Here is a 12,451-nt window from a genome sequence, read left to right on the forward strand (position 1 = left end):
TTTGTCCGTATGATAGTATTCCATCACACTTTCTTAGGCAAACTGTTGATACTATAGGGCCTGATCTCCTGTTTTTCATTAACATGTGTTTGAGTAATGGTACGGTGCCTGACTGCCTAAAACATGCTTCAGTCACTCCTCTTTTAAAGAAACAAAATCTTGATGTGTCTGATTTAGCTAATTTCAGACCAATTTCTAATCTCTCTTTCATGTCAAAAATTTTGGAAAAGGTTATTTTCTCTACATTCTTTTCTGGAATCTAATTCACTATGTGATACTTTTCAGTCAGGGTTCAGAAAACTTTATAGTACGTACTGAATCTGCTTTATTGAAAGTTACTAATGACATCATGTTGGCTACTGACAATGGGAGTGCTGTGGCTCTGGTCCTTTTAGATCTCAGCTCGGCATTTGATATGGTTGATCATACAACTCTTATTTTCAGACAGGAAAATCTTGTAGGCATTCAGGGCACCGTTCTAAATTGGTTCCAGTCCTTTTTAACTAACAGGAAGTTTTATGTATGCATTGGAAAAGATACTTCTTCAGCAGCACTTCTCTCCTGCGGTGTTCCGCAGGGATCTATTCTTGCTCCAACATAGTTTTCTTTATACCTGTTGCCATTGGGTTCTATCTTTTCAAAATATGGAGTATCTTTTCACTGCTGACGACACCCAGTTGTACCTGCATTTTAAACATAATGGTTCAAGCTCCATAAGGGTCCTGCTAGCGTGTTTACAGAAAGTGAAGTCGTGGCTTACACAAAATTTTCTGGCCTTAAATGAGAATAAAACCGAAGTAATATTGTTTAGTCCAAAGTGATTTCTATGATTTAATTGATTTTGACCTTTGTAACTTAAGTGCTTATGTCTCCCAATGTGTGAAAAATCTAGGTGTTCTGTTTGATTCAGGTCTCAAGTTCGATAAACAGATTAATCTGTTGTTAAGTCATGAACAACAGATCAAAAGTTAAATCTTTCCTTTCTTTAAAGAAATTTGAAACAGTCATTCATGCATTTATTACTTCACGCCTTGACCACTGCAGTTCACTTTATTATGGAGTAAATCAATCTTCGACTGGATGCCTTCAGATGGTTCAGAATGCTGCAGCTAGGCTGCTAACTGGTAGTCGTAAATTTGATCACATTTCTCCCATTTTAACTTCTCTGCACTGGCTACCAGCCAAGCTGATTGGAAGGACACGCATAAACTAGGGCTAGCCGATTGTCCAAGCCACACAAAATGCTTGATTTGTAGGATGTCAGGAATTTGGTGTCCCACAGAATTTAGCTCCAACTTGCCTCAACACAACCTGCCAGGAAGTTTCTAGTATGCCTAGTAAGAGCTTAATTAGCTAGTTCAGGTGTGTCTAATTGGAGTTGGAGCTAAACTCTGCAGGACATGGGCCCTCCAGAACTAAGTTTGGGAACCCCATTCTAGACCAAACCATCTGTGGCCAAGAAAAATATTTACTCATTGCCAATTACACCACAAATTGAGGGAAGAAAGGGCAGCTTAGGGTGCATTCACACTTGGTTTGTATGGTCCAGACTGAAAAAGAAACTATACATTTGTTCCTGATCTGCTTAGCATTCACACTCGCATTTTTGACGGCGAACCTAAAGATACTGAACCTAAAGGCACAGTGATATGTTAACAAACTAATCGGTTGGGTTGAATGATGTATATTTTGTGACGAAACTCACCAAACACCCCAGACAAAAAGGGGTGCTGCGCAAACCAATCGGTGTATGGCATCAAAGTACCCATTCACTGACTGGTTTGCTTAGTTGCTTAGTTAAGTCGAATACACTTAATGCCATCTGCTGGACATTTAAGAAGTATTTGGTCTGTGTTTCATTCATATTTCATTTAAGACGCACCAGAGTTCATCTGGAAGTGGAACAAGATCCATCTTTTTATCTGTCTTAGTTGGCTTGTTTGGTGCACACCAGGGCTCGAATGGTAGCGTTCACACTCATTTAAATGAACCGCATTAACAGAGCAATAGCATCCAAGTTTGTTTTAATCCAGGGGTCCTGGAGGCCCAGAGTCCTGCAGAGTTTAGCTCCAACTTGCCTCAACACACCTGCCTGGAGGTTTCAAGTATACCTAGTAAGACCTTGATTAGCTGGTTCAGGTGTGTTTGATTAGGGTTGCAGCTAAACTCTGCAGGACACCGGCCCTCTGGATCAGCCTGCTACAGTAGCCACACCCCAAACTCTGTCTATTGGCTGAGCTGGAAAGATGTTGATTAACCTCTCTAAATGTTTTGAGCTCTCTCAAAGTTTGCACTTGCATGTGAATGGGGCACATTTGTAAATATTAAAATATTGTTTCTATAGTATAGCCATTTCTATACTCTGACACTGAGAAACACAAAATACAGCCAGAGCTACATGGATACTGTATACCAGGGGTGGTGAACTCCGGTCCTGGAGAGCCGCAGCCCTGCAGAGTTCAGCTCCAACCCTAATTAAAAATCACCTGCCTGTTTCTTCCTAGTAACCCTTCAGACCTTGATTAGCTTGTTCAGGTGCGTTTGATTAGGGTTGAAGCAAAACTGTGCAGGGCTGCGGCTCTCCAGGACCAACGTTCGCCAGCCCTGCTGTATACTGTGGTTTCATATAACATGATGCAGACCTCATAAATGCTTGTGACACCATAAAGTGAGAGAAAAAACATTTACTGTCACCACAGGGTCTCCACCCATCCTTAGTGTTAGTGGTTGATTGTCTACTTTTGTCTACTGGTTGGTTTAAAAAAAGAGAACTCCTCTATAGTGATGGTATTGTTCAGTATACTTATAAAACTTTCTTGCACATTAATCAGAAACTAACAGCTGTGTTTGGTGCACACGACCTAACAAAGAATGAAGAATGAAGGGTGTGTCTGCACTGAAGTGCAGTCCTATCACAAGCGTCTGGACTTTAACATTTGCACTTTCCAGAACGGCATTATGCTTTTGAGGGTTACAGTAGCTCAGATGACAATATTAAATTATTGCAGCCCTATTAAGTAGTAGAAAGCTACTGAAAAGGATCCAAGTAGCCAAAATTACTTCTTATATCTCATATCTGTTGTTAATGTATTTATGCTTTTAACACAATAAGTACATTGCACTTATTTTTTTTTATTTTTTTTTTAAATAACTAGTAGTTAAGGCCAGCTAATATAAAGTGGGACCAAATTTTGTTTGCTGTAATAGAACAGTATATTATTTTTTTTTTTTATGTCACAAGAGGTAAACCAGCCTTTGGTATGTTGATGTCTGCTAAAGAGTGCTTGATCTGGGAAACATCTGCTGTATAAAAACATCTTATAAAAAGCTGTTTTACATACATTCTAAATCCTAAACATCTTAAAGAGATTTTCTAAACATTTATTTAACATCTTAGACAACTCTTAGAGACATATTGCAGATGAGTGTTTCTTTTTGGTCACTGTATCTAAAAACAGTTTTACAGTATTTGTGTGGCAAACTTTTACCATCGCATGAAATTCTTTATCATGTTGATTTCTAAAGAACAACATGATTTCGGCTGTGAAAATTCAACAAACAATGGTAAATTTGAATGCACCAAAAACAATTCAGAAGCAATAGAGCTTAAGAGGAGTGAGGAGCAGGTTGGTGTCTTGATCACTTTTGAGGTTTGTGTTGTTTACAAAGTGTCAAGGGATAACCCTGATAGCACATGTACATCACGGAGTGTTTGCTCATCTGCAAAATGTTTATAAGTCTTTTCCTGTCAGATGTCAAATAGATGTCTATTAGATGTCTTTAAGATGTTTATGATTTAGAATGTATGTAAAAATGATATCTTACAGACATCTGTCAGATGTTTGTTTACAACAGATGCTTTCCAGATCAAGTGATCTTTAACAGACATCTTGCATACATATGTGTGCTATCTGGGAAGTGTCATGTCAAATGATTTCATTTTCTACCAAAGCAGAATAAGTTAAGATTATTTAGAACAAGTTTGTCATCTCTGCAGTTCTCTCAACTCACCACCAGAGGTCACCATCAATAGCTTTCTAAGTTGGACCTTTTTCCGATTTAGAAAGCTCAGTATGGTGACCTCCTGTGGTGAGTTGAGAGTTGTATGCCAATATCAAAATGAATTTCAACCTGCTTAATACTTCTAGACCAAACCATCTGTGGTCAAGAAGAACTGACAGTGATATATGGTTTTGTCATTGATTCAGTAGGCTTAATATGCTCTTAAAAGAATACATTAAACTGTGAGAAACATTCATTATACTTATAAGACTTTCTTTCAAAAGAAATGAGATACTGAGTGACAACTGTGGTTGGTGCACATGACCTATGATGGCCTAAAAATGAAAATAAGGGGTCTGTCCACATCGGAGTGAAGTAACACCACAAGCATCCAGACTATAGCAGTGATTCGAACTTGAATGACATTATGCTTTTAAGGGTAAAATATACTCATGGAGGCACAAAAGCAGCTTCATAAATAAAGGCAATGTTAAAATCAATGGTTTAATCTGGACCCAGACCACAGCTAGGATAGCAGCCTACAGGGGAGCCAACAGAGGGACAACCCATGGTGGCAGAATGACTGACGACTCCAGGGGACCGACCGACAGAGCCAGAACAGGTGGCAAAGGAGTCCAGGGTGGAAACGGAGAGCCGATGAGCCAGGGTGAAGCAGAGGATCCAGAGGGCCAAGATGGAGCAGATAGCTCAGGCAACCAAGGCAGAAGCAGAGATCCGGAAGGCCACGGTGGAGGGACGTCTGAGCCTGAGGGATGGCTCAGAGGTGGAGCCGGAGGAGTGGAGTCCTGAGGCGAGGGATGGTCGACAACTGACCAAGGTGGAGCCGGAGGGATGAGGGAGCCCGGCGGAGCTGGTGGACTAATGGGCCACAGTGGAGAGGACAGATCTAGGAGCCATGGTGGAGCTGCTGGGACGACTGGCCAAGGCAAAGTCCAGGACTCAGAGGCTGGAGACAGAGACAAGGGATCCTCCAGCCATGACGCTAATGGAGACTGGCAGACCTTGGTGATCCCACACCACAGATGGTGGGCTCAGGGTGAGCTGAGGAGCTGACAGGATGCAGCGGTGGTGGTAGTGGTGGTGAGGATGATAGGGGAAGAAGGAGGTGGAAGAGGGAGGCTGTTTGGGAGTTTGGGTTCTTTAGGGGGTTCTGGGATGGTTTGCTCTGCCTACACACACCAGATAGCAATTCCCAGCACTGGGAGGGTACAGGGGAGCGACCTCCATGGTTGTTTCAGGTCCCACAGATGGTTCAGGGCAGACAGATCATTTCAGGCAGACAGACAGTTCATTTACAACCTCCGTGGTCAAGACAGGACAGACAGAAGATGATGGCGGGAGAAGACAAGGCATATCTGCATTTATATCAAAGTCCTCTGAGTCCTCACAACCTTGCTCCCCACTGACACATCCACCTTTGCATGTCTAGCAGCAGGGTCACACACCTTTTCAGAAGATCAGGGCTCGGGCTCTGGGGCAATCCTCCTCTCCTTTAGGCACTGCCTCGTCGATCATGGTGGGCTTTGGCTCCCTGTCCATGGTGGGCACAAACTGTAGTTCCATGTAGCGGTAGGCTGGGCTCTGGGTTGACCATAACTTAAATGAAAAACTTACAAAAACAGAAAACAAAAATGCGGAGACACACACTGCTTTACTTTGACTTTCTGGCCAGTTATTCTGTCATGCTTACATGGTGGAATGAAGACAGAGAGCGCACAATGAATAAGGTAATCTTAATTGTTTTAATGAATCCAAAAGGAATGATGAAGGAAATATCCACACACATAGGGTAACCAAATACAATAAGCAGCTACTGTTTCAGCGATGATTTCGATGTTTCACCTCTGATTGGCCAGTGTATTCATAAGTTTAGGAGAATCATGTGTGTTTGGTTTTAATGTGCAGCATTGTATAAAACACTTCTGTATCTGGTTCTGTGCCAGTAGCGAACGCATTTTTGAATTTAGCAGCTGGTGATTTTACTTTTTCCATTTCTGCCCCCCTCAGGACAAACTGCATATTGCACTCAAAAATTGTTTAATGCGATACGATTCTCTGCACATCTGTCACTCATCTTATGTGTCATAACTCCCACCATTCTATGATGATTTTCCACATTCCACAAGCTTTTCATGCATTTTGGGGCATTTTTTATAAGACTAAAGATGTTAATATAAGAAATGCTAAGCAGGTGCAACATGTACTGCTTTAAAGTGAATTTTGGTGGATAAAACGCACCCTGTCACAAACCTTAGATTATCTTATTATTAGATGCAAGGATCTTGTGGCACTTACCATTGCAAAAAGCGTAACGGCTAACTTGGATCACGTGAGGCATCTCAGCCAATCGTAAAATGGCCTCACTAACAACTCCTTAGACATACAAAAAACGTAACATAGAGCGTAACAATACACCATGGCCACTAGATAATGTTAAGTAACAATATTCTTATGTGATGACGATGTGAAATTAAGATGTGGCTTTGAGAACCTATGTTGATACTTTTTTTGTCAGGTTTCATTCAAAATAAATGTTAATATGGTCATGCAGATTTGTTTACTCATAAACTCATAGCTATGATAAATAGATGTTGTTTGCTCAACATAAAAGTTGTGGAGTTGAGAAAACATTGTGTTTCGAGGGCACAACTTAATACCATGTTCTTATGAATTAATATGCTTTGGCCACAACAAAACGGAACTAAATAGAAGTGAACAGAATAAAACATCCTTTCCCACCATAACATTCAAGAGACTGAGGTTTTAGGGCTGCCAATTCTCACACATTTAGCGTGAGGCTTACACAACTGACACCGTTTTTACACTCTCACACCACATGTCCATTTTCTCACGCAGTGAAAAACACAATAAATTGAAAAAAATAATAATAGGGTATTAGCGAAACAGATTTGATAAAGACTCCACTGCGTATCTGTGTTTGCGCTCTGGAGAGCATCAAACGTTTCTATTTACAACGTGTTTTTGTAGCATTGAGCAATGTAGCCATCACAGCAATCACAGACATACAGGTATCTATTGATTCTTGAACACCTGTGATTGGCCATTGCTTTAGAATTCACTCATGGATAAATGTCAGATTTTGTTCTACATGCTTGCAAATCCTCTTACTGTAACACAATGTAAATAAGAGGTTAATTGATTCTAAAGGAACTTTGTTCTATCACAAAATCCTATTTGTCCTGTTGAAATGTAGAAGGGCAGTTTTTAAGCATATTCAACATTGACATTAATTGTATTCTAAAGCACAGTTGTACAAAAAGTTGAAACGAAATATTTGAAAAAGAACTCTGATTAAAATTAGAGAACACTTACAGATACCTCCAAGTTATTGATGTTAATCTGTCATCTGTCATCTGGTGTATGATTATATGAATTATATAACTCTATTTAACTGACAGCATTCTTCCATTTTTCAAACTATTGCAAGATCAGTAGCCACTCTTTGGTGAAACGACAAGAGGTTGTCCAGATGAACAATGGGTTTTGACAATCCTTTCAGCCACTATATGAGAAATTGTTGTTCTAAATCTGTGATCAAAATCTCTGATTTCTTGAAATATTGAAGGTTTACAATGACACTAATTCATCCAAGTCTGAATCTAAATTCATTCATTTAGGTGGTCATTATGATTAGACAATTGAGAAGACAGGATAATGCAGAAACTCTCCATTTTCTCATGCAGTGAAAAACACAGCTGGAATTGCAAAAGTAAATAAACAGGATATGTATCTATCTTAGCATGTTTAAGAGAAGTTGGACTAAAAGTGCACTCTGCAATGACCAAACCTCTCATCAGCAGAAAGAATCAAAAGGCAAAGCTCAGCTTTGCTGAGGAGCATGTTGTGTGGAGAGAGGAGAACTGGTCCATGGTTCACTTTAGTGATAAAAGCAAGTTTAATTTATTTGGGTCAGATGGAAAACATTATGTTCAGTGCAAACTGAGGAAAGACTGAACCCTCAGTGACAGGTGGAGGAGAAAGTGTCATGGTTTGGGGGAACCCAAAGAAACCCACCACAGTTAACGAACTATGAAAGAGAGTGGAAGAAGAGTGGACCAAGACCACACCAGCGCATGTCTGAGAAACTAATGATGTCCTGCGACTGCAGATGTGCTGAAGTCATTCAAAACAAGGGCCTCTACACTTCCTACTAATTTCTGATAGCTGTAACCCTCCAAAATTTTAGTTGTAATCTTCTTTCGTGCTACAGTGGTCACTGTTCTTCACAAAATAAAGGTTTTTTGTTGAAATGCCTTGGTTGTTTTGTCAAACATGTTAGTAGAACAGTGGTATACCCACAGCTAATATTTCTTTGAAATTTTGTGATGAAGATTAATAATAAAAAAAAATCAAGTATTTATACATTGTTCTCTAAAGTTGATCTCCACTGTGTATATTTAAACATATATACTTACATATAGCCCTATACAAAACATCCCCAAATAAACCCCTACCCAACCTGCTGTGTGTCTCACTCCAAGCTGAAGTCAAAAGTTGGCAACCCTGATGAGAAACATGTATTGGTGGCTTTAAGCTGCAAACCGTTTACATCAGACATTGTGGAAACTTCTAGCAAGACCTCAAACTTTGCACCTTCAGTATCTTTGCTTCTGAATCTACACCCCTAACAGAGGACAGTTGGGGTCATCAGCTCAAATGTGGTTTTACAAGCATTTCTGCAAGTTTTTTTTTTCAAAACCCAACTCGAACATTGTGAAACTGCTCTGCTTTGCAACACAAACCATCTTTGATTGCAAAGGAATTGTAAAACAAGTAAAAATGTATTGAGCAAAAACAAATACATAAAAAATAAAATAAAATTTAGAATTTTACCTAAATTTTGTGTAATTAAGAATCAGTGGATCTTTTTACTTTTTACTGTTATGAAAATAAATCTAAATATCTGATATTCAATATAGGTGAAGTTTATTTGATAGCACTAGTTATTGTTGATTAAACAAAAAATAATGTTCACTTGTCCCTCCATTTCTTAAAAAAAATAATTAAATAAATAAATACAATTCTAGGATATAGTGTACAAATACAATTAAAGTGTTGAAGGGGGCCAATCCATAAATGTTAAAATACTCACTGTTTTAGTAGTATAACCACAAGATGTGAACAACATGTGTTAACACTTTTGTTTTGAAGGAGAAGTCCACTTCCAGAACAACAATTTACAGATAATGCACTCACCCCCTTGTCATCCAAGATGTTCATGTCTTTCATTCTTCAGTTGTACAGAAATTATGTCTTTGATGAAAACCAGGATTTTTTTTTTGTTAAGGGAAAGAAGGGTCTTATCTAGCAAAACAATCGGTTATTTTTTATAAAAATAATACAATTTATATACTTTTTAATGTCAAATGCTCACCTTGTCTTGTTCTCCCTGAACTTTGCAAATACTGGGTCGCTGTTTTACCTTTTTTTGTTAAGGGTGTTTGATCTTCTTTGCATGTTCAGCAAAATGTAGGATGATTTTTAAATGATTTTTGAAGTTGACGGAGAAAATATGATTGGAGTTTTTCGACATATTCTAACTGTCTTGAGCCAGAATTCACGGAGTTCAACGAGAACAAGACAAGACGAGCATTTGAGATTCGCTAGATAAGACCCTTCTTCCTTGGCTGGGATCGTTTACAACCGCATTAGGGATCATTTAAAGCCGCATTTAAACTGCATTTTGGAAGTTCAAACTCAGGGCACCATAGCAGTCCATTATATGGAGAAAAAATCCTAAAATGTTTTCCTCAAAAAACACAATTTCTTTACAAATGAAGAAAGAAAGACATGAACATCCTGGATGGGGGTGAGTACATTATCTGGAAGTGGACTTCTCCTTGAAACGACTGAAAATAGTAAAACTCTTTATGGCTAAAATAGTACACAAGTTTTAATTATTAATGCAGGTGCTTTTACAAAATGATGAGCTTCAGATTTCTGCTTATAAACCCTCAAAAAACAATTAATTATGATTAATTATAATTATTTATATCAGCTGCCAGTAGTAACTGTAGCAGAATTAATTTTCCATCAACTAATCTGTTCGCCCAGCGAACATTCAGTATAATTTTTATATCAACTCTAAGAAACGATATTTTCTTGGCCACAGAAAATAACTTTCTTAAAGTACCATTGCATTAAAGCATGTAGCTTGAATCGGAATCGTAAAGGGACATTAATTTTCAAGGCAGAATCAGAATCAACACTCATGTAATTTGTGCACAAGAGTTTTATTAACGAAGGACTAACACATAACTAATCTAAACAAACAAACATAAGAGCACTCATACATGGGAAAAGGGTCAGTGAGAAGCAGTTAGAGAGACAAGAGAATATAGCTATGAAAAGAGTCAGTTAACCACCTGCTGTGAAACCATCAGTGCTGTCTACAGCTTATACTAAACCTCTGTTTTGTTTGGTTGGAGCAGTGGTGGTTTTGGAATCGTGATCACGTTCTTCCGGGTCCGGAATGATCCAAAAACTACTAAGGTTTCTTTAAACACTAATATGTTGCATAGGTATCAACATCTAATTTACACCATCTTTTAGATCATCAAAATACGAATTCAAAGAGACCAAACATGGCATAGGTGGGTTATACGACTAGTCATCTAGCATGCATAAACGCATGCATAAAACAGTAGAAAGACAAATACAAATACAACAGACAAAATTAAAAATACAATGCAGTAATACCGTACACAATGACCTGGGCTATGTGTGATAGGAAGGTCAAAGAATGGTTTGTCTGTGAATGAATAGGAAAGAGTCTATTTCTATAGGCATTGTGCCTTTCCTATGGGCAAATGTAGCATGGGCAACTGTGCATTCCTCTGGGCAATAAACCTCTTATCATATAGTCGTCCTGGCAACTGAGCCCTTTTGGGGTGTTAGTTGCTTTGGGGGGTTGTCTCCAGAGCTCCAGCATATAGCTGGGTTGTTGGTTTTAAAGATTATTTGTTAAATGTAACCAATAACTGTATGTCTGATTGGTCCAGATGCTACACATGTGTCTCCACCCCCTTTAAACTCTATTTATACAGTGTTTTGTCAGTGAGAGCTCACTGATTGTCTTCTTCATGACCATCATTTCTTTGGTCCTGCTGGCATCTCTGCTGCCACACCTGACCTTCACTGGTGAGACTGATTGACTAAACTGTATATTGATCAATGTGATGAATAAGAGAACTAACAGCACTATCTCTTTCAGCTCATGTGGGTATAGTGAATGGCAGGGCAGCAAAACCTTACTCCAGACCTTACATGGTCTCTATTCAGAAGAACATTCAAAATAACTGTGAATTCCTCATTTCTGATCAGTGGGTCTTGACTGCTGCACACTGCTGGAAAGGGTAAACGTTTTGATTATTCTTAACTGCAACGTTAAAATGACTTTTGACTGACGAAATGACTACAGTGCAACAATACAAGGTTTGCATGATTTGCAAGCATGATGACTCCATAAATCAATCTTTTCACTACACTCTTTCAAAAGATCTGCGATTCTGACAGTTGTATTTGGTGCTCATGACTTAAGATGGGGTGCTCAACCCTGGTCCTGGAGATTGACTTTCCTGCAGAGTTCAGCTTCAACCCTGAACAAACACATCTGAACCAGCTAATTAGGATCTGAAGGAGCACTTGATAATTACAGACAGGTGTGTTTGATTTGGGTTGGAGCTGAACTCTGCAGGAAAGTTGATCTCCAGGACCAGGGTTGAGCACCCTTGACTTAACAGAAAGTGAGACTTTTACCCGCATCAGAGTGAACAACTACATCCTGCATCGAGAGTAGTGCACTTTTGGCATACTTTTAAATAGCACTTGAATAACATACTTTTCGGTCTTATAAAAAGATTGTCTTTTTAATAATAACAGCTGTGTTTTTTAATTTCAGCTTCAGGAAAAAGTCAAACTAAGCAGCCTTTGTTAAATTTTTAAGGATGGAGATCAGCTTAATGCAGAAAAAGATTACAGACTAATGGCACAGGGAATAATTGTCTAATGGAGGCATACGTGACTACAATAAATAGTGGAGAGTGTAAACGTAAATGGGGATCCAGCTACTCTGAATTACAGATGATCTGTGGCTGGCAATGGTGGATTACTGAACATTGTAATTCACCTGAGTGTCCTAATGTGTATACTAAGATTTCAGCATATCTTCCATGGATCCACCAGATAATTAAAAATATTAAGTGACTTTAAAAAATGTTAAGTTTTTTTTTTTTTTTTTTTTTTTTTTTTTTTTTAAATTCCTCTGTAAATCTTTAAATAAAAGCATCGCATGGCAAGCATCAATCAGTTAAAGTGTCCTCATTGTCACCACCATAAAAATTTTAAGTATTACATGGAGGGCACATGTTCATATTCATTTCACATTAGTTCATTTGGTTGCCATATT

At 38.7% G+C, this 12,451-nt stretch overlaps 1 long non-coding RNA gene across 1 annotated transcript; it reads left to right on the forward strand.

The window, feature by feature from the left end:
• The first annotated feature begins 11,109 nt into the window (after positions 1-11,109).
• On the forward strand, positions 11,110-11,982 carry LOC127158882 (uncharacterized). The gene is made up of 3 exons (XR_007826301.1): positions 11,110-11,184; positions 11,258-11,399; positions 11,945-11,982. It is a non-coding gene; the product is annotated as an uncharacterized LOC127158882 (long non-coding RNA).
• Positions 11,983-12,451: the final 469 nt, after the last annotated feature.

The sequence above is a fragment of the Labeo rohita genome, unplaced genomic scaffold, assembly GCF_022985175.1.
Source record: "Labeo rohita strain BAU-BD-2019 unplaced genomic scaffold, IGBB_LRoh.1.0 scaffold_176, whole genome shotgun sequence".
Taxonomy (NCBI): Eukaryota; Metazoa; Chordata; class Actinopteri; order Cypriniformes; family Cyprinidae; genus Labeo; species Labeo rohita.